General features: G+C 41.5%; 1 protein-coding gene across 1 annotated transcript in view; it reads left to right on the top strand.

Moving 5' to 3' along the window:
• The window catches only part of SCUBE3 (signal peptide, CUB domain and EGF like domain containing 3), a 120,519-nt gene that overhangs the window by 35,813 nt on the left and 61,526 nt on the right, over positions 1-23,180 (top strand). The gene's annotated exons all lie outside the window — the stretch shown is intronic.

Here is a 23,180-nt window from a genome sequence, read left to right on the forward strand (position 1 = left end):
TTGGTTTGTTTGTTTATATGCTTCTTATTTAATCCTGAAAGTAAACTGCAACATGAGGCATTGTGGATTGCTTAAGTTTGGATGTAAGTTAAAATATATCGTTAATTTAAATTATTTTTTTACTTCCACCTTTTTTGCCCTCTTTGCAGTGTGGTCTCGACATGCTATAGATGAGCTTTGCCTTTGTTCTAATACAATTTCTGAACTATTGTATTAAAGGATGCTTTTTAATGATTACATTGATTGTTGACCTCCTACTTTACTGGAGAAATTATTTAACTTATTGAGTCATTGGGGCAGCTGTTATTTAATTAAACATTTTACTTGAGCATACATTAATTCTTTTTGTTTTCTATTTATCATTCATTGAAATCTGTCTGGCTTAGGATAAGTACTGTTTTCTTTGTACTTTGTATATCATTGGTATAATGAATGATACTAAATATCAACCTCTGTTACAAAAGCACATAAGAACAATTAACTCTCTTGAGATTTGCTATGGAAACTCTTCTTCTTGGATACTCATTATTCCCTTAATCCTTTGGAAGAATTTGGGAAGCAAGCATTCAGCTGACTATCATCTTGTTTATGACTCAGTTCCTTGAAGCAAATCCAATTTATTCCATGTATACCTCTTATTTACAGATAAGCATGCAAATGATTGCAATTTTAGTGGAAAACCAGACCTATCCAAAATAGCATACATTCATGCCAAGCACCCAGATTCATCTCTCTCTCTTTCTCCCCACATACATAGACACCTGTGCCTCTTTGAAAAATCTCTTTGCGTGGTCATGATTTCTTTTGGACAGTTTGGGTTGGCTCAGAGGAAAACAGGGTAGCAGGATAATGACAGAAGGAAGAAGAGTACAGAAAATTTTCTCTCCATCAACTTTTTACCATTATCCCACAATTTAATAGCAATAGCACTTAGGCTTATACATCGTTTTACAGCCTTCTCTAAGCGGTTTTACAGAGTTAGCATATTGTCCCCAACAATTTGGTTCCTCATTTTACCTACCTCGGAAGGATGGAAAGCTGAGTCAACTTGAGCCTGGTGGGATTTGAACTGCCAAATTGCAGGCAGTCGGCAATCAGCAGAAGTAGCCTGCAGTACTGCACTCTAACCACTGTGCCACTGAACCAGGCTGAATCATCTTTTTCTTTTATCTTTTTATTGTCATTCAGTCTATGTATCAGAGATTCAAATATTATTTTGTCTTTCTTCTCAGCTATGCTTCCGGTTCTTTATGGTTTATAAGTGTGTGAATACCTTATCTTGCGATAAGGGAATAAATAGCATTTCCAGTAGTGCAGAAAATATTAGGATAGATGCAGATTAAAAAGTCTCAGCTTATATATTTATCATCTTTCATCTCTCCTTACTGACCTTGAAGTGGAGAACCATGAACTATAATTAGAACTGGCCAGGAATCACTGTTCTTACCAAAGATTAGAATAGAATATATACCTTACACGAGTAATACATTTGTGACATTTATTATGTTGGTTATAATGGAAAACTCCATAAGAAACTTGGGGACGGAGATGACCAGGCTTTTAAAGATACAATTATAGTCTGCACTGAAATGAATTTCCAATAAGGATCATTTAACATTTTTAAACATAAATTTCTATCCTAAATTGCTTACCACACTGGCTCTCTGGATATGAGATCCAGACTCTTTTTTCTGTTTTGATCTTTCTTTCTTTTCTTTTTTTAAAGGAAAGTATCACTCCTAGTAGAGAAGCCCCAGCTTCCTACTTTGTTGATACTGAGGTGAGCAGCACATCTACTAATGTATATGAGTTAACAGCAAATTAAAGAAGAATCATAGTAGAGGGACAAAGTGTGGAAATAAATTCCGTGCCAAAGTAAACTTTTAAACATTCTTTGGAAAGCCTGCTAGTCCCTTCTTGATTAATATAGGTGTGACTCATCTTTTGGTCATTAATTTATGAAAACAAGGGTGTCAGTTCTTGAACAGGCTTGGAAATCATCAATCCTCTGTCATATTCATTTTCTTTCCCCATGTTTAATCCTGCTACATGGCTTTGAGAGCGAGTGGTGAAAAAATGTACTACGTATGTTCAGAGGGATTATATTTTCCAGGAAAAGATATCCAGAACAATAAACAAGCAACATTAAATTCATGACACCATAGACTGAATGCCATTCTTTACATTAGCAATGAAACCATCACATTATAGGTGGTCCTCGGCGTACGACCACGGTTGAGCCCAACATTTCTGTTCCTAAGTGAGACAGTTGTTGAGTGAATTTTGCCCCAATTTACAACCTTTCTTGCCGTGGTGGTTAAGTGAATCACTGCAGTTAAGTTTGTAACATGGTTAAGTGAATCTGGCTTCCTTGTTGTTTTTGCTTGTCAGAAAGTTGCAAAAAGGTGATCACATGACCCCAGGACAATGCAACAATCATAAACACGAAGCAATTGCAAGCATCTGAATTTTGATCACATGACCATGGGGATGCTGCAATGGTCATACGTGTGAAAAACAGTCATGTCACTTTTTTCAGTGTCATTGTCATTTCAAACGGTCACTAAATGAACTGTTGTAAATCAAGGATTATTATAATGAAGCTGGCACCTATACATTCCCAATTGGCTGCACAAGCTGCAAACACTGAAATAGTTGAATGTGAATGAGGTTCTAGAGTGGATAGTATTGAATGTAAGTAATGTCTGAGTTTGAACTTAATTGTCCTTCTATGAATCTCTTTCTTTTTTGTTGGTTTGTTTTAAACATTTAATCATGCCTAGCTCTTGGAGACATTATAGCAAGTGCTCTCCATGCTACCCTGTCAAGCACAGTTTCTTTCAACTGTTAAATGTTCAACTTTTTATCAGAGTTGGTGTTACTAGCATGTTCTTTGCTTGCATTTTCTTCTTGTTCCACTAACTATTCATAGCATCATTGCCTTCTCCAATTTGCACGCACCGCATGGACAAATCAAATCAGACATAGACTTATGAGTTTAGCTTCTAGTGATGGGTCTGGGTTTATATGTTTTAATACTTTTCTGTTAGTGGTTGTCCATGGGCAATAATTTACGCCAGCACCACAGTTCAAAGGCATCAATTCTTCTTCAATCAGCCATTCTTAGTGTCCAACTCTCACACCCATACATCATTATAGGGAAGACTATTGCTGTAACTATCTTGCTCTTTGTGTTTATATCAATATATCTGCTTTTCCAGATCTTATTTCTGTTAACCATTCCAGTGCAGTCTAAGGTTATCCTGTGTTTTATTTCAGGAGTAGAACTGCCATCAAGAACAATTTTGGATCAAAGGAAGATAAATTCTTGAACTAATTCAATTTCCTCCTTATTGTTTGAGGTGTTTGGCTGCTGGCTCATCTTTGCAATCAGTTACAGTGTTCTGTGGGTCATGTGATCACAATTTTTTGCCCATTCAGAAAAATGGATTCACACGATCAAGGAATTTGCTTAACGACCATGGATTCACTTAACAACTTTCACAAAATGTTGTTAAATTGAGTGCAGTCAAATGAGTGCCTTGAGAAGATGACTATAATAATTTACAACTAGAAATTCAGTTCCAGTTGTGATTATAAATTGAGGACTCCCTGTATTGTATAATTTGAAAAGGAGTAATATATTTATTTCCCTCTAATACAGTAATGTGCACCACTGTTTCATGTGTCTGGAACTTATGTACAGATTACTTGTGATTGTCTACCTATTTTATCTACACAGTTGCTCTAAAAATACCTAGGCATAATTTGCATGTTATCTTGGTAAGGTGAACTGAATCCAGTGGATTTCTGTATAACTTTTTCTCATGTACTAGTGGTTATCTGGGAAAAGAGGGTGCATATTTAACCTGGCACCTTCTCCTTGGTGCCTCCTAGAAATAATATGCTGAAATTTCCTATGCTGCAAACAAACAGAAGTGCTGGAAAATAGGATACCCTCAAATATGTCATATTTTTAAATTATTCTACATACTATTTTTCTTGTTCTCAAAAGACATATTCTTTTACATCCTTATGTTTCTCACTGCTCTGTTAGGGGCCCCTTTGCCTGTCTTGTCTTGCCTTTCTTACTTTGAGTTCTTTCCCAGAGTGGATGCATTTCTCTTTTTAAACAGACCACAAAGACTTTAAGTGCCATCAGGTAGCTGTGAACTATGCACCTTTTGGCAAGGTGGAAATCAGGTGAAAACAAGATTTCCCCCCCTGATAATAAATATCTCTTTTTTAAATCAGTATTTACTTCTGATAGAATTGCTTTATTAATAATGGATTCTAGAGAATGCTAAGACTGTTGATATGTTAAAAATCAAGATCTTCTCTTCATAAGATTTTCACTATGCAAATCAGTGTTTTACTTTGAGCCTAGAAAACAAAGGCACTTGGCAACCAGTTCAAGTCTTCCATCATGGATCTGATGAAAACTTGTGATCCTGCCTTGTTATTTCTTTTCTCCACCAGTTTGTGGCCAGATATTTTCCTAAGAGTTGGAAAAGAATTCCAGATAGTATTGGACTTTGCCTCTGCATAGTGAACCAATATCATTTATGCAAAATTATGATGTAGGCAAGATAATAAAGCAACATAAAATGGAAGAGCATGAAAGGGGTCTAACGCTGAACATAGCAATAGTGTGGACTAGAGCCTTAATATTCATGTTTCCCGACTTCAGTGTAGGAAGGAGAACATGTAGGTTTAATAACAAAACAAGGGTTGCTTTTTCTGGAGTTTACGAAGAGGTTTGTCTGAAATTCAGCTATTGATAGAATAATTTCCGTATCTTATCTTGCTTTATCTCTAATAAGATTCTGAGTGACCTTTAACCAGCTCAAACTAGGAATTTGGTCTGTTTGCTAAATTAAAGCGTCTTTTGATGATTTAAGTTGCCTTTAATAAAGCAAACATTAGATTGAAAGTCTTGTAGCAACTAGTTTAATTGATGACTTACCTTGTTATGAACTGAAGATAAGGAATAGCAGTTTATTGCTGAGAGTTCTACAAAAGATTATATTAACCTACAGAGTACTTAATTTGCCTAAGGTAAAATTATATTATTAATATACCCACCATTAGAGTGTATTTGCTGAATCCATCTGATGCTATATTGCTATGTATTAATCTGAATAGAGATACTTTTTCAGTTTACAAATGTTTACACACACACACATACATATATGCATACATATATATGGTGAACATTTGTAAACTGATAAGGATATCAAGGAAACATCTTGAATATAATGTTTTGTGATCAGGATCTTATTCATCTTCCTAAATCTATCTAAGCCATGTAGCAGCTATCCACATGCAAATAAAACTCTAGAATTTTCTTCACACAATTATACATGCCCAACTTTGATGTCTTTTGCCTGTCAAGATCTAAAAGTTCATGAAAAAGGCATATGTATGATCATGGTGCTGTTTTAAAATACTGCTACACAACAAACCAGTTAGTGGTGGTTGTTTCTTTTGTTCTAAGCCTTTTATCTCTCTCAGGTCTTAAGTCTTCCTTTGAAACCATAAGAAATGTTCAGGCATTTTATTTTTTTTATTGTGAAACCTAAGCAGCAGTTAAGCCTGCATAGTTGCGGATAAAATTTTATTAGTTAGCAATAGTCTTGTCTGTCTGCAAGAGGCCCTGCATGACAGTACACTTGGTTTTTGTGTGCCTGTGAGCTGATATGTGTATTTTAATTAACCTCTTACACATTTGTTCAGATATTCAGGTCCGTTCATGTTGTCATCGACCTGCTATTCTGGCTTTTCCGGAGTCTGCTACATGGCCCCACCGTTGATGTCCAAGGGGCTCAGCTTTCTACTTAGCTGTTGGGATTTTAATGCTTGAGTTCACAGACGTTTTCTTTGGCACGGAGCTCCTTATTTCCTCTGTGTGTTTTGAGAAAGGGGCTGGTTATATTTCTTTTCTATTCTCTGACTCTGGACACTGTAGAAGAAAGGGCACCTTCCTCCAGTTTGATGCAAGTTTAGCAGTCTGTCCACTTAGCGGGCCCATAATAAGCCAGGAAAAAGTATGTCCAATGATTTGCTAACATTTTTATTTAACATTTGGAGTCTTGCTGACTAAAAATATAAATAATCTTACTTATATTTTTAGTCAGCAAGACTCCAAATGTTACATAAAAATGTCAGCAAATAATTGGATATACTTTTTTTTTGGAGTGGACAATTGTTGGTTTGTTAGGTTTAATGTTCCAGTGCTGTTACAGGCACTATTCACTTAAGAATTATTGCTCATTAAGAAAACATTGAGCTAATTGTACATAATTTCCTGAAAAAAAGGAGTTGATTTTACTACAGTCACCAACATCCCAAAATCACAATGTGAGAAAATATGCTAGGCAATAAAGAAATGTGATTCTTGTGAAGGAAATAGCACCCACAAACACAGACAAGATATATTTGATCACTGATCAATAAAAGTGTTGGACAACAAAATTTCAGTAACCTAGTACATGTAGTCCTTGACTTATGACCACAATTGAGCCCAAAATATCAATTGCTAAGCAAGACTGTTGTTAAATGAGTTCTGCCCAATTTTAGGACCTTTCTTGCTGCAATTGTTACATGAATGACTGCAGTTATTAAGTTAGTAACAAGGTGGTTAAGTGAACCTGACTTCCCCATTGACTTTGCTTATTAGAAGATTGCAAAAGGTGATCATGTGACCCATGGACACTCCAATCATCATAATACATGCCGGTTACCTAGCATCTGAATTATGATCACGTGACCATGGGAATGCTGCAACGGTCGTAGGTCTGAAAAACAGTTATAAGCCACTTTTTTCAGTGCTGTTGTAACTTCAAAGAGTCACTAAGCAAATGGTTGTAGGTTGAACACTGCATGTACAATAAAAACCAAATAGCAATAGAAAAATAATTGTGATGTGCAGCAGCAATTTTTAAAATTTTTGGATAAAATAAATGGGGTATAGAATCTATGGTAATAGGAACTGTTAAAAACAAAATACAAGTACTACTTGACTTACAAGTGTTTGTTTAGTGGCCATTCAAAGTTATAAGAGCACTGAAAAAAGTGACATGAGGGATTTTTACATTTATGACTGCTGCAGCATCCCCATGGTCATGTGATCAAAATTCAGATGCTTGGCAACTGATTCATATTTATGATAGCTGCAGTTTCCCAGGGTCACATGATCACCTTTTGCACGTGGCCCGACAAAACCGCGCTAGTCAAAATAGCGGTGACAAAACCGCGTCACTAAAGCCGTGATGTCATCGTCGCGACATCATCACCGCAACGTCATCACCGCAGTGACAACAGCGCGGCGACAGAAGGGCACTTTAAAACAGCGCAGCAGCAGAAAGCCGATTTAAATTAAGGTAAGGGTTAGGATTAGGTTTAGGGGTTTGGTTTAGAGTTAGGTTTAGGGTTAGGTTTAGGGTTAGGGTTAGGGTTAGGGTGCTGAGTGTTTCGGAAGGCACGGATTTGCCCTCGGCGGTTATGTCGTCGCGCTAGGGTCGCCTTTTTCCTTAGTGCTTCGGACGGCGCGGATTTGCCCTCCGCGCTTATGTCGGCGCGGATAAGGGCTTTGCGGTTTTGACGGTGAACCCCTTTTGCAACCTTCTGTCAAGCAAAGCCAATGGGGAAGTCAGATTCATTTAACAACTGTGTTACTAAATAACTGCAGTGATTCATTTGACAATTGCGGCAAGAAAGGTCATAAAATGGGGCAAAACTGACTTAACAATTGTTTTGGGGCTCAATTGTGGTTGTAAGTCAATGGAACAAATGGAACAAAATGTGCTAAAGAAATAATGGCATATTTTGAAACAATACAAGAGCCAAACTGAGGAAGAAGTTATGTTTTAATAAGACAAAGGCTTCATTTAAAAGTTGTTTTTTTTTAAAAAGGAGAGTCCATGCACAAATGTAGGACAATTTAGCTTTTGGCTGGTGCTAATCATAAGAGCCCCAGTGAATATGGCCATACCGCATCTAATCCCTCAGACCAAGCTTTCTTTGATATAAGAGCTTTTCCACAGCTGACTGTTACTTCTCTGTTATGTCTCTCTTGGTCCCCTATTTATTTCATAAATAAGTAAACAACGCTCCTTTTTACAATTTCATAATTGTCAGCCTGTATTTATTATTACTTTAATCAATCATGATTTTGTGCCTTGTTCTTATTGTGTAAATTTTGGAAGCTACATAAGAGTCTGGGTGATTTTTAGATGGTCCAATAAATCCTGTAAATAAATATATAAACCTCTAATGCTCTTGCAGCACATCTTAAAAAATAATAGCTGAATCTATGATTTGTTTCATTCGATCAGATTTCTTGAATAATAAGATTAGGTGAAAAGTAACTCATCAACATTATTTCAGACTAGGGTTAAATGGTATGAGCAATATCTGCCTTTATTACATGAGGTGACACTGCAAGATTAATTTTTTTCTAGGTATTTTATTTTCTAGGAAGGGGTTTCCATGGTTGTAGCCCCAGCAATCAGTGTTAACAGCTGACATTTTATATGGTGCCCACCATTTTTAAAATTTTTCCTTCCATCTATTATAATACATAGATTCCTTTAATTAAAAATGGGGAAAGTGAGTCTACTATAAAACAAAGTGTGCCCCATAAAATATTTTTAGCATAAAAAATTATGCTGGGTCAAGGAGGGTGTAAACACTTTCCTATCTTTGCCTTTTGATTGTTCCCACTATTTTGGCTCAAAAAAGTTTGAATCCCCTATTTATGATGTCTGAATTATAATTTTCTAGTAATAGAAAAATTAACAGTAAATGTGTAATTTCATTATAATCTATTCTCCTCCCCCTTTATTTATTCAAAGAACTCAGGTACTCTACAACATATCCCATTTTTCCCTTAATAACCCCACGAGGATCAATTAGGATAAGGTACAATGATTGATCCAGGGACTTCTTTTTTTATTTCAAATGTTTTATTCATTTTCATTTTCAATTTTGTACATTCAGTTATATACTGAATATTTGCAATAATAATAATATAATAAAAAAAAACCAACCTAAACACAACTCATCATAAACCCAACCTGTCGCTTTCATACACCCCTTCTCCCCCTCCAACTTTCCTTTCTCCCTCCAACAATCACCCCTCCTACTTCCCTTTCCCCTCCTATCTTCCTTTCTCGCCTTCCTCACCCTCCTTCCCCTCTCATCCTCCTTACATTCCCCTCTTCCTCCCTCCTTACTTCTCCCTCTTCTTTTCCTCTACTTCTCACTTTGGTGCATTTCTCTATTCATTAATCTATTCAGTTACTAAAAATTGCGCTAAAAAGAAAAGAGAAGGAAAAAAAATAAAAAGAAAAAGAAAAAAAGAGAAAAATAAAAAGAAAAGATAAGGAACAACAGTATACAAGTGTATTCTTCTTATTCTATATATTGAGACTATATCTCCACCCACCCACCCACCCCCAATGAACCCCCCTCCCTAATCCCCTCCGACTTCCCAGGTCCCACACCCGGCACAGTTCACTACCATTCACCTTCTAGAATATCTTATAATCAAATAGATTAACAATAATAATGAAAATAAAATAAAAAGAACACTCCGAAAAAGAAAAAAAAAGAAAAAAAGAAAAAAATAAAAATCTTTTGCATTATGCTCAGCCTCCCATCATTCTTAAAATTTAAACAGTATAGATCGTTCCATTTATATTTTGTCTTCGTCCCTTGCTTCTTTGATATTTACCCCCATCTTCCTGTAGACTCTCCAAATAGCCTTTCTTAACCTTATATTCAGATAATAGTTTATACAAAAATCAATTTACCTTCAAATACAGAGCAGTCTAATCATACTTTCGCTACTCTTCTTCCTACCCCTCGTTTCTCATCTCCATTCCTCCCAAGCCAAAATTCCATAAGATTAGGATCTCGCTCTTCACTTTAAAATCCTGAGCTTTCTATGTTATACTTCAAGCATGTAAATCCGTAAAATGTGTGCCCAAAATCCATACCACTTCATTCAGTCCCAAGATCCCTTCATCGATATCCCGCTCCACCTTCCCTTCTGCCCCACTCCTCCCGACTCCATTCATCCCAAACCGCAATTCAAATAAATCTTGGTCTCCGCTTTCCTCACACCAGAAAACAATTCATGCGCAGTTTGGATTAAAATTCAAATAAGTCTTATAAAGATCCCATACAATATCTGTCCAAAATAAGCGATGCTTCTTTCCGTTCCTCATCGGTACACAGCTTTACCATTTCATACCAAACAGGAATCCTAAAATTTTAATCAATCCAAGAGTTTAAAAAGTATTTTAAAGACATCGCTGGATCTTTATTCTTTACTCTTCTGCCCTTCCGGAAAGAGAAGGCAACCCTCTGCCTTATAACCACGTGTCCCGCTGCTTTGAAGATATGGCTAAATCCTCAGTTTCCGCTCTTCTGCCTCTCCGGTAGGGGGAGAACAACTCCCTCCGTCTTGTAACCAAGTGAATTGCTGCTTGTCTTTCCTTCACCTTGTCTTTCCGCATTTCCGAGTGAGTCAGGAAGCCCCGCCTTCAGAGTTTTATAATAAAAGTCCCGAGCTTCCGAAACAGAATTGAGACGAAATCTTTGATTCTCGAATGTAACTGTGATTCCAACTGGAGCTTCCCATTTATACTGTATTTGATGGTTTCTAAGCTCTTGGGTTAAAAAAGTATAGTCTCTCCTTGCTTGCAGCATCTGGAGTGGTATTTCTTTAAAGACAAACAAATCCTGCCCATCGATTCGCAGCCTGTTGTTGTAAAACTTTTGGATGATCGCATTTCTGGATTCTCTTGTGAAAAAGTATATAATTATGTCTCTTGGAAGCTGTCGCTGTTCTGCTACACACGAATTCTGGCGATAGATTTTTCGAATATTCCAATCAAAATTGAATCCCGGACTTCCCACCGCTTGACTGAAAGCCTCTACAAACGTCTGTTTCAAGTTCTCTCCTTTCTTTTCGGGCAGTCCTCTGACTCTTATTGCAAACGCCTTTCTGTTGTAATTTATCATTATAAGTTGTGTTTGAGTATCTCTAATCTCCTGTTGTAATGCTTGAATGTTGGAAGTCAAATTAGAATTAGCCTCCTCCAAAGTTTCCAGTTTAGTCTCCATTTCTTCGATATAATCTGTCAAAGTAGACATAGCTTCAAACATATCCATCTTTATTTGGGCAATCTTGGTCTGTATTTTGTCGCATAAATCCAGCACAAATTCTTTGATTTCTTGTTTAAAATCATTGAGTATTTGAAAAAGAAGCTCCTGTGTTAAGGAATCTCCAGTAGGGGGTGTAGGAGGCAAGGGCAGCGATTTTCTAACAAGTTCTTTAAGCACATGCGAAGGGGAGCGTTTTGCCTGCTTAGACCTGGGAGGCATTATAGATAAAAGCTGAGAATAAACAGATAAACAGTATCTTCACCTGCTCAGTTCTCAATAAGTTATTTGTAGATTTTGCTTGTTAATGAGGAGCAGTCTCCGGGGAGATAGAGCCGGTTAATTACGTCATCAATCACCAACACAGTAAAAACGCCATTTTGTAGCACGATTGAACAAAGAAGCTTCAAAGGAAAACGAGGCTGGTGTTTAGATAGTTATAAAAAAAGGAACATCTCAGGAGTAAAACCCGCTCGTGTTAGTCTTAAGTAGCTTTAAGCAGTTTATCATTGTCCTGAGGAGGGGGATCGCCTGTCTAGGGCTGCAAAAAAAAAGCAGCTGAGAAGAACTGGCTGGAGATAAGAGCTCAGTTACGCTGGATCTTTTCTCCGTTCGCAGCCCAAAAAAAAAAAGAAAAGGGGCTGTGAACTACGAATAAATCCTAGCACCTGAGCTTCTGCCTGCCCCTTTCTGCCAAAAAGGGGTGATATCTATTGATCTTAATTAGATATACAGACCAGAACTCTGAGAGGAGCTCCGTTGAGCTCCTTCGGCGACAGACTCCGTCCCCAGAAGCCGATCCAGGGACTTCTTCATTTAAGTTCAGCCAGGAATTACAGTACCCAAGTAGGTTTTTTTTAAAATAGAATCCTTGCAGAAAAAACTGAACCAGCTTAATCTTGGATCTCTTCCCATGTCAACACTATGACATATCGTTTTGTTTAGAAATGAATTTGTTAGGAATGCTTTTTAACTTTTCCTGATTTGCAATCTATTTGAATATTTTTAACTAGAAAAGCAGTTAAAATAATGTAAATAAACAGTATCCATTACTGTAACTGAAAGAGGTTTTTTTTGTATAAAGAAAGTAGACATTATGGACAAAGAAATCTGAAAAGTCTAGCATTTTAGCTACTTTTCTAGCTAAAAAGTGGATTTGTTTTCTCAGGATTGCTTTTGTGACTAATTAAATGTATTCCTATATACAAGTCTGTAATTTTGCAATTATTGTCAAAATCCTATTGAGATTATAACAGATAGTAATTGAATTGGAACTTGATTTTTTAAGCAATTTTAGAGCTGAAGCTAAAACCCACTGTAACCAGTCATGTTGATTATTTATTGTTCTTTTAGTTTTTATTTTGTAAAATTTCTTTTTTAAGTTGAATTCGGATAATAGACCATATTGCAATGAAGGACTGATTGACTGACTGACTGTTGAAACTTTGCATAATTTGTATGTATGAAAACATGTATTTTCTCTAGAAAGACTAGTAGGTACAGTATATTCAACTCTGAATTGTCCAGGATTTTTTTCTTCCATTTTTTCTTTTTCTGATTAGGAGTATTATGATATAGCTTACATGTGAGATGGTAGGCTATGGATGCATAACCCCATGAATGACAAATGGCTCTTGGTCACTTATTGTAATGATACCGTGTTTTCCATAATGAGGGGAGGAGTATCCAGGATGGGTTGACCTTGTCCTCTCATTGATTGGGCTGAGTCAGATAAGCTCTTTGGGCCATGCCCTGGTCACCAGGTACCACCCAGTTATCGACTCAGCCCCTCAACGGACGGATGTGATCATCCCAACTCCTGGAAAATTTTAAACTCACTGTTCACTGGATTGCATTTGCTGCCTCCCTGCCTGAGTGAGTAACTGGCTTTTGGCTGATTCCCTGGCCGGGAAGAGAGAGAGAGAGAGCACGTGCAGCAAGCCCTTCAGGGCAACACACAGCCCAGGTCATAAAGAGAGACCTAGTGCACTATTCGAGATGGTGAGTGAGGGGACGCTCTCCTGGAAGCCCCAGGAAGGCAGTCACATTGGAGAGGCTCAGCCGGCACCAGACCGCTCCGCCCCCCACATCTCCCAGGGGGTCTAGCGGGTGTTTTTAAATGCAGCTGAGCGCCCGCACCTGCCTGCGAGTGCCGGAGAGAGATAGTGGCCTGCAGGAGCTCACAAAGCTCAGTAGAGAGCAGAGGAAGCGTGAGAAGAGCTCTCCAGTGGCAGCGGAAGCTGCGCGGCAGCCCCAAAGGCACAAGCCGCTTCCAAGTGTTCCCAGGGAGAGGAACTTTTTGAATTTGGAGCCAGTGGCCATTTTGGAACCATGTGATCCAAGATGGCGATGCCCAGAAGCACAGAGGATGCCGGCAGGACTCAAGCCTCCAGTCCAGCAGCCAGCAGTCCCACTGGAGGAGCAGAGGAGCAGCTAAACAGGTCAGAGACTGCTACAGAGGCTGCTAGGGGAAGAGGAGGAGGCAAGGCAAAGGCAAAGAGAAAGCACGTCTCCTCCAAGAGGGTCAAAGAAGCTGGCTGCAGCTCCAAGCCCCCAAAATCTGGCTCCAAATACGAAAGGTGGAGGCACCAAGCTTTGGAGCGCATTTGCCACAAGGCCAGCAGCAAAGAAGCTACCCCTGGCCAGGAACCCGGGGAAGGATTTTCAGGGATTCTACCTCCTGGCAGGACTGCAGATGGGGAAACACCCCCCCCCCAGGTGAGGATTCCCGTTGATACTTCAGGCATGGGGGGCTGCACGAGGATGGCAATCTCCCTCATACCCCACAGCAGTAGGACCCTCGCCACAGCCCTTCCCATCCACACCTGCTGGCACAGGGGCAGGAATACCACATACATCAGGGATGCCCAACTTCCAAGATATGATGATGTGGGCCTTCCAGCAGTGCATGGCAGCAACCTTTCAGCAGCCACAGATGCAGACCCAGGCAGCCTCTGTGCCTAGGATCTCAGAAGGGCTAGAGACTCAGGAGGAAGATTTTCCAGAATCACCTGCCTCCTTCCAGGGGGACAGCGATTTGGATTCCGAAGAGGGCGAAAACAGAGAGGATAGACTCTTTGAGGACAAAGGCATGCCTCCTCCCAAATCTATCTTCACCGGATTGTTCCAGCCCTCTCTGTACAAATCCCTTCTGTTCAAGGCCAAGCTTGGCAACAGGCCAACAGAAGCCCCGGCACAACCCCAGGGGTTTTCAACAGAAAACATTTTCGAGGAGCAGGCTATTGAGACAGACATGGTGTCCACACCCAAGTCTTTCCTAGACATGATCAAGCGGCAATGGGCCTCTCCCACGGCAGGCCCCATGCCCACTTCCACGGATAAGACCTTCTTCAACGTGGACAGGGACATGGCCCAGGTGCTTTCGCAACCCACCATCGACGCACCTGTCAGGGCCCTGCATATGCCTACTAACATGCCAGGGGAACCAGAGGATGCCCTGAAGGTGGAAGACAAGAAAGTGGACCTCATCTTACAGAGGACACATCAAGCAGTGGCCGAGGCAGTGAGAGCAGCCACCACCGCCTCCTTCTTCAACCGGTCTTCTTTACTGTGGCTGCAAGACCTGCAGCAGCGAATCCCCATTTTGGATGGCAGGGCCCACAAAGACATCAACAAGCTGGTGGCTGCCACCCAATTCTCCTCAGATGCCACCTTAGCTGCAGCCAGGTTTGCCTCCAGGGCGAGCGCCTCATCTGTGGTATCTCGCAGGCTGCTTTGGCTGAAGCAGTGGCAAGCGGAAGTACACCACAAATGGCGCCTGACATTGGCCCCCTTCATGGGAGAATCCCTCTTTGGAGCAGCCCTCGACCCATTCCTGGTAGAGAACAAGGACAAGCGGAAGGTGCTCCCCACTGTTCATAAGAAGTCCAACTTCAGGGCGGTGCCATACCCTAGATGCCCCATCTCCCGGGGTCAGGATTTCGGGTCCTCCTTCCGGGGTCAGGATTACTTCAGGGGGTCGGAGTTTGGGTAATCGGGCCCCAGGCAGTACCAGGGAAGTGTTTCATCCAGGCAGAGATACCCAGATAGACAGCAGAGGGGCAGGTAGCAGAAGAGGCCCTTTCGAGGGGGTGGAAGAGGAGGAGGTGGGCGCTCCTTCCACAAGAACTAGAACTAGACCTAGCTCACCTCCCATTGGGGGGCACTTGGTGTACTTTGCCAACCGCTGGGACAACCTTCTCCAACAAGGGGGTCCAGAACACCATTTGTTATGGTCTCTCACTCGAGTTCCTCGCCAACCCTCTGAGTTCCTTTCGGAGCTGCTTGGTCTCAAGCAGCCTGACCCAGAGCTTGCTGATGCAGGAGGCTATCCAACACCTGTTGGACATCAGGGCCATCCAGCCAGTGCCTCTAGAGCAGCAAGGCCAGGGATATTACTCTATTCTCTTTGTAATTCCTAAGGCCTCGGGTGGCTGGAGAGTGATTCTTGACTTGAAACGCCTGAACCGTTTCATCCGCTATTGGAGGTTTAAGATGCATATGCTGCATTCCGTCCTGGAAAGGATTAGGCAGGGAGATTTTCTCACCTCCATAGACCTCACAGAGGTCTACTGCATATACCCATAGCCCTGGAACACCGTAAACATCTCAGGTTCTGCTACCTAGGGCACCACTTCCAGTATTGAGCCCTGCCTTTTGGGTTGTCATCCGCCCCTCGAGTTTTCACGAAGGTAATGGTAGCATTGACAGCTCACCTGAGGCAGCTTCCTGTTTGAATTCAATGTTATTTAGATGTCCTGCTATTGCAGTTGTCCTCATTCAAGGGTGCACTATGGGATCTAGACACTACTATGGCAGTCCTGAGATACCACAGGTTTTCGGTAAACATGGCCAAAAGCCACCTTCACCCCTCCACTAGTCTGGTCCACCTAGGAGCCCTGATAGATACAGAGGCAGGAACAGTTTCTCTGTCATCAGAAAGACAGCTCTCTCTTAGGCAACTAGCTGCTCAGGGAGCCAGGGGGCGTAGGGTGTTCTTAGCCATACTGTCCAAGCTGCTGGGCACCATGGTGTCTGCCATTGGCATTGTCCTTTGGGCTCAGTTCCACACCAGAGACCTCCAATGGTTCCTTTTGCCTTTCCAGCGAAGGCGCATGAGCTGCTCCCAGACCAAGGTTCTTCTGCCCACAGAGGTATCCCGCTCACTGACTTGGTGGACATCCCCGGCAATTTCCAAGGGTGAGATCTTCAGAACGCCAGACAGGGTGACAGTAACAACAGACGCAAGCCTGTTCGGATGGGGCACCCATCTGCGGGCTCAGATGGCACAAGGACAATGGAGCCTGGTGGAACTGACTCACAACATAAACTGGTTGGAGCTCAGGGCGGTCGGCCAGGTCCTCCTGCAATTTCATCACCTTGTCAGGGTCAGCCACATCTTAGTCCTCACAGACAACATCACCACCAAGGCTCATATAAACAGACGGGGGGGGGGACCAGATCGAAGGCCCTCCATGAAGGAGGCCAAACGACTAGGGCAGTGGGCTAAAAGGAACCTTCTGTCATTGACTGCGGAACATATAGCGGGGGTGGACAACATCAGAGCCGACTGGCTCAGCCAGACCGAGATGAACAATTCAGAGTGGAGGCTACAGCCGGCAATATTCGAGGAAGTGGCAAAGCACTTCGGATGCCCAGAAGTCGACCTATTCGCCACCCCTCTCAATGGCCAGCTTCTAAGGTTTTATTCCAGGTATCAGACATGGGAGGCAGAGGGGGTGGACGCTCTCCGATGCCCATGGCCCTGGGAGCTCCTCTATGCATATCCACCATTACCTCTGATTCTCAAGGTCATACAGAAAATCCTGCGGGAGGGGACGGAGGTGGTGGTGATTGCCCCACACTGGCCCCAGAGGCCTTGGTTTGCCGATCTCCAATCTCTCTCAGTGGACAGGCCCTGGAGGATCCCCCAGGATATGATCTCCCTCAGCCAGGGATCGCTGGAGCACCCGGACCTCAGTGGGTTCAGTTTACCACTTGGCGCTTAAGTGGAGCATCCTGAGGGAAGGCCACTTCCCCAGGGTGATACAGATTATTCAGGCGGCTCGCAGACCTTCCATGGAGTGCATTTATGGCCGAACAGGAAGTCTGAAGTCCTGTTTGTCTCTTTCCAGCCGGGATCCCTGGGAAACAAGGTGACATCCATCACCATGGGCAGGTGGTTACGAACCTGTATTGTTACCGCCTACCAAGCATGGGATCTCCAAACACCAAGCTCTATTACAGTGCATTCCACACAAAGCACAACCACCTCTATGGCCTGGGCTACCAAGGCCTTATTGACTGAGATCTGTAGGGCAGCTACATGGTCTTCCCCCTCACCATTCGTGAGGAACTACAAATTGACTCCTTTGCCTCTGCAGAGGCTTCATTCGTGCATAGGGTGTTGCAGGCTGTGCACAGGGTGGAGGTGACCCCTCACCAGGCATAAGGTTGTGTGAGCTCTTAAAATGGGTAACCCTCCGTAGGGACATGTAAGCTTTGGTACGTCCCATCCTGGATACTCCTCCCCTCACTAGGGAGAAAGGGAGTTGGTACTTACCTGATACGCCTCTTCTCATAGTGGGGGAGGAGTATCCAGCCCTTCCCTTATATGGTTATGTAGCATGAGCGTTATGTTTGATGGTTGAACTGTTCTGTTGAAGAAATAAATAAAGGTTGAAACTAAGATAAAGTCTGGAGTGGATGACACAGCGAGTCGGATAAGGTTCTTCACCGATAACTGGGTGATACCTGGTAACCAGGGCGTGGCCAAAGAGCTTATCTGACTCAGCCCAATTAATGAGAGGACAAGATCAACCCATCTTGGATACTCCTCCCCCACTATGAGAAGAGGCGTATCAGGTAAGTACCAACACCCTTTTCCCTGAAAATAAGACATGGTCTTATTTTCTTTTGTCTCCCCAAATTTTGCGTGGGCCTTATTATTGGGGGGAGCTTATTGGTTTGGGGTTGCCAGGTGGCTGCTCTCTTATGAGCGGGCGCCCGAAGAGCCGGGCACAGCTTCAGGGGCAAACGGCTGTGTTGCACTGTCGCAGCAGTGCAACAAAGCTGCCATGAGGTGACCATGCTCATGAGCAGCGGCCCGGCAACCCCCCTTTCTAGCCAGGCAGAGCGCCATTCACCGACCCAGTAATATACCAAAGGCGCTAAGCCACATGGCGCTCTGCCTGGCTGGAAAGAGAGATTGCACGAGCACTTGTTCTGCCTCCAGCTTGCGTGCCTCTCAGCCTCACGATATCCAGGTCTCCTTGCAAGGCTGGGCCAGGGCGCTGCTGTGGCCGCAGCCCCACTGCCGCCGCTGCAGTCCTGCTGCCACTGCCACTGCCATGCTCCGAGCATAACCGGCTTCCAAATTCCGGAGATCCGCTGCCGAGTCTTCTGGCAGTGGTCACTAGGGTCCGCAACTTGGGAGTCCTCCTGGACCCACAGCTGACTTTTGAACACCATTTGTCAGCTGTGACCAGGGGGGCATTTGCCCAGGTTCGCCTGGTGCACCAGTTGCGCCCCTACCTGAACCGGGAGGCTCTCACAACAGTCACTCGTGCCCTTGTGACCTCTAGGCTGGAGTACTGCAATGTGTTCTACATGGGGCTGCCCTTGAAGAGTATTCGGCGACTTCAGCTTGTCCAGAATGCGGCCGCGCGAGCAATCATGGGTGCGCCTCGATTCACCCACGTAACACCTATCCGCGAGCTGCACTGGCTGCCTGTTGATCTCCGGATTCGCTTCAAGGTGCTAGTTGTCACCTACAAAGCCCTTCATGGTATTGGATCTGGGTACTTGAGAGACCGCCTACTGCCAATTACCTCCACTAGACCAATAAGATCCCACAGACTAGGCCTCCTCCGAATTCCATCAGCCGCCCAGTGTTGACTGGTGACTACCCGGAGGAGGGCCTTCTCTGTGGCTGCTCCGACCCTGTGGAACGAACTCCCCGTGGAGATTCATACCCTCACCACCCTCCAGGCCTTCCGCATAGCCCTTAAAACCTGGCTGTTCCGACAGGCCTGGGGCTAAAGACTTGCAGCCCCACTTCGAATGGTATGATTGTTGTGTTTTTTTAACTGTGTATGGTCTTTATATTTTGTAACTTTGTTTGTTTCCCCCTCCCTTGAATTGTGAGCCGCCCTGAGTCCCTTTCAGGGAAAAGGGCGGCATACAAATAAAGTAAATTCAAATTCAAATGCTCTATGGTTGTGGGCTGGCTGCGGGAAGACTCTCTGTCCCACCAGAGTCTTCCAACAGATATTCCAGATATTACTGAGTCGGTGAATGATGCTCTGCCCTGCTAGAAAGGAGCATTGCCAGGCAGCTGCTCATGGGAGCAGCTGCCCAGCAAACCCCTGCTCCAGCTGGGCACAATGCCACACACCAACCTAGCGGTATCCCAAAGGCGTCAAGCAATGTGAGCGCCTTTGTCCCCCTTCCTCCCAGCTCCTGCGGCCTTGCGCCTTTGGGATATCGCTAGGTTGCACTCTGCCCGGCTGGAAGGGGGGGTTGTATTATTGGGGGAGGGCGTATATTTTTGCCCACAGGAAAAATATGGCATGGTCTTATTATCAGGATATGTCATAATTTTGGGGAAACACGGTATGTGAAAATGAAGAATAAGGGGAAGAGAGACTGCCTAGGAAACAACCAGACAAGAGAGGGAGGAGTTCCTAGTGGCTTAATGAAGAAGAAATTTAGGAAGCACCTAAAGGCACTAATTGAACAGGTGGTTAAAAGTAACAGCAGGAGAGCTGTATCTTTAGACTTACAAAATTCTGTTAAGTAGTCTTATGATAAAATCAAATTAACTCATTTAGTTGTGCTTTCCATCTCTTCTACCTGGAGGTGCTGGGATTTACCCAGGATCAGATGTCCCTCTCTCCTGGTTAAAAAAAAAGTTTGGTAATTATAGAACAAAGAGAAAAATCCATAGAAAGAAGCTGGAGTAAGATAAGGAATTGATTTTCTATCTCTCCAACAACCTTTAAGGAATTACATCCAGTAATTGAAGCAGAGGAACATTCTCAGGAGACTTCTATTTCTATGCAAATGTGTAGCTAAGAATTTGCACTAATTAAGGAGAAGGAGGAGAAAGAGTGTTATTGCTACTTGTGCTAAAACTCATATTTTTTTAAAATCTCTCTGTGTAAATTATAGAATTGTCTTTCATCTTTCACAGATATTTCAGGTTGTGTTCATGTTCTTTTTCTTTACAGTTTCTTGTGATCTGTAATAATATTTTGCAAACTGCACATTTAAGAAAAAAATGGCGGCAGAGTGCTCTTCAGTTGTAGCATACCAGCACCATCTTGTGGCTTGTTTCTTTCTTAACTAATTCATAAGACTGTTTTCTAGGGCAATTTGTTAATCGTCTCCTTTCATGTTGAATGCCTATACTTTAATACATAAAAGTGTTATGGGATTTTGTTTTGGTTTGTTTTTGCTTTGCCCCCTCCCCCACTTTTTTTCACCAAAATATTTCATTTTTATCACTTGCAAGATCTCCCAAGGGGAAAGAAGGGATAAATCCTCTGACCATCAACCTCTTCACTATATGTTTAGGAGAGGGCATTGTAAAATGATTTTTGGTAACTGGCAAAAAGCAGCACAAGCTGTTACAGTCCTGTCTCTTTTGCACACCAAGATTAGGAGATAGGCACCTGGTGAGGGGCCCTAGAAGATAAGTGTTACAGCAGGAACTATAATCTCATATTTACCTCAAAGTAGAAGGTAGGACCAGGTTTGTGAAGAGATTGAGGTTTTCTAGGAGAAGATTTGAGACCACTAACATTCTCGTCTACAGGCCTTAGTGATAATTTCAATGAGTTTTATCATTGGATATTAAACTTACTGTGAAACTATTTTTGTTATGGATTATCTAAATTTTTCATTAAGATTGTTGTTCAACTGTTGTTAAGAATTACTCTTATTTATAGCTTTCATTTATTAATACAAATTGGAGGACCAGATCTCAAAAAAGGGGAGGAGAGAATGAGGGTTTTTTATTTTTATTAATGAATTCTGTATGGAATCTTCAATGTTCCAAATAACAAAACATCTGTTGAGATTTGGGGACATAAAACAGAAAAAATCAGAAAGGTTTTTTTTTAAACCAAGATATTAAAATTGTTGTTTATGTCTAGCTTCTTGCATAGGAATATATAACCTCTCTCCACCAAAAATCAAATCCAACTAGAATACTTCATTTTTTTGGATTCTAAACAATATTGCAGAATGTTGCTATTTGTTTGTTATGCTGTTTCTGAAGGAATTCCTGTTCATATTAACTGTAATATGTATATAAGTATATTAACTGTATACTTAGAGAAACTATGTTCATCTGATTGGATCTTAACAAATAGTTAAATGTCAGTGTGGAGCTTTACTTAAATCTCTCTTTTTCAGTTACGAGAGTATTTTCATTGGTTATTTGAAAATAATTATACCGATTTTGTTCTTGGCAATTTTGGTACTTGCTGCTAAATATGATTATCAGTTTCTATTTACTATCTGTTGCCTGTATTGAATCTGACTCATCTGAAAATAATCAGCAGAAATGATGGAGACAGAACCTATCCATTTACATTGTCTCCTCATTTTACATTAAGTGAGCTTCAATTTACCCATTGGTGAAGTTGAGTATATACATTTAAGAGTCAGATTGACTTTTGAGCGAAGTCAGACTATGAGACAAGGCTGGAAATCAGATATTTAGAGGAAGTGAACTAGAACTATGATATTTTCTTGCATAGATTGAATATTAGGAATAGAATCTGTAGAGCTAGGCATTAATTAGAGTGTCTCCATTGCTATACAATACGCTTAGTTGTAGTTAGTCTTAAGAAGTTTGGCTAGATTTGTTTTAAGTTTGGTGAATCTGTATTAGGTAATGAACTCATCTGCTACTGCTGCAACCTAGGGGATGTGGCTAGTCTGGCTTAGTAGTAAATAGGGTTAATTATCATTCAGTTTGCTAGTTTGTGACTTAATATTTGTATGAACTCACTCTATTGATCAGGTTATTTTTTTTCTGAGAATTCAGTTATGATGTAGTAGATGGGGGTGCTGAAGCTATCAGCCAAAATAATAGTACTGGAATGTGCATACTGTGTTCTCCAACTCTTGGAGAGATTGCTAAAACATAGTTCCTAGCATTCCTCCCTATGCTTTATGGCATTGTTGGAAGATGATAATCAACAATCTCTTTGAAGGTCACAGTCACCCAATCTTGCTTTATTGAGAAAAAAAATCTTTTAATTTCTGGCTCCTAGTTTTAGTTTGCAATAGTCTGGAAAACCACTCTATAGTAGCAAACAGAAAAGAAAACATAAATTCATTTTGGTATCTTGTAGTCATCAGGATTTGGATTTTTACAGTCCAGATCAAATAGACTTAACTTTGTCCAATGCTAACCATTTTCACTAAAGATTATGAGAAAATAGCACTTCTAAAACACATCATGTGGAATATCTGTTCTAATACTCTTTAGGACAGGAAACACATTGTTAATTGACAATTAGAAAATAAAATTAGAACAGCAATTCCATATGTGTTTCAGAAATGCCTTCTCTATGCCAAAGTGCCATTTGTATGCTTGTAAGGAAGCTTAATTGCACAAATACTGATTTGTTAATGCTAAAAATAGCAAAATGCCACTTTTTTGGCATTTTAGGCAAAAATCGGCAAGAACATAACCCAGTCTACACAAATCTATCCTGCATTTCATTAAAAATAAATCTTATCAGAAGGTGGAAGAAATAATATGGAATGTCAAAGATTGGCCTTATATATTGTTGTATTAAAAGGGTGATGTAAAATATGGAATATACTTGATCCGTTTGCACTAATTTTAGATTTGTTTTTCAATCCAATGCAAGTAGCTTGGTTTAAACTAGAAAGCTTTAAAACTATTTTTGTAGGTAGGATATTCAAAAGAAAACCTTGTGTATGAAGTTGCCTGGAACCAGCAGATTTTATTAGAGGTCCTGCTGTAT

Source organism: Thamnophis elegans, chromosome 5, assembly GCF_009769535.1.
Source record: "Thamnophis elegans isolate rThaEle1 chromosome 5, rThaEle1.pri, whole genome shotgun sequence".
NCBI lineage: Eukaryota > Metazoa > Chordata > Lepidosauria > Squamata > Colubridae > Thamnophis > Thamnophis elegans.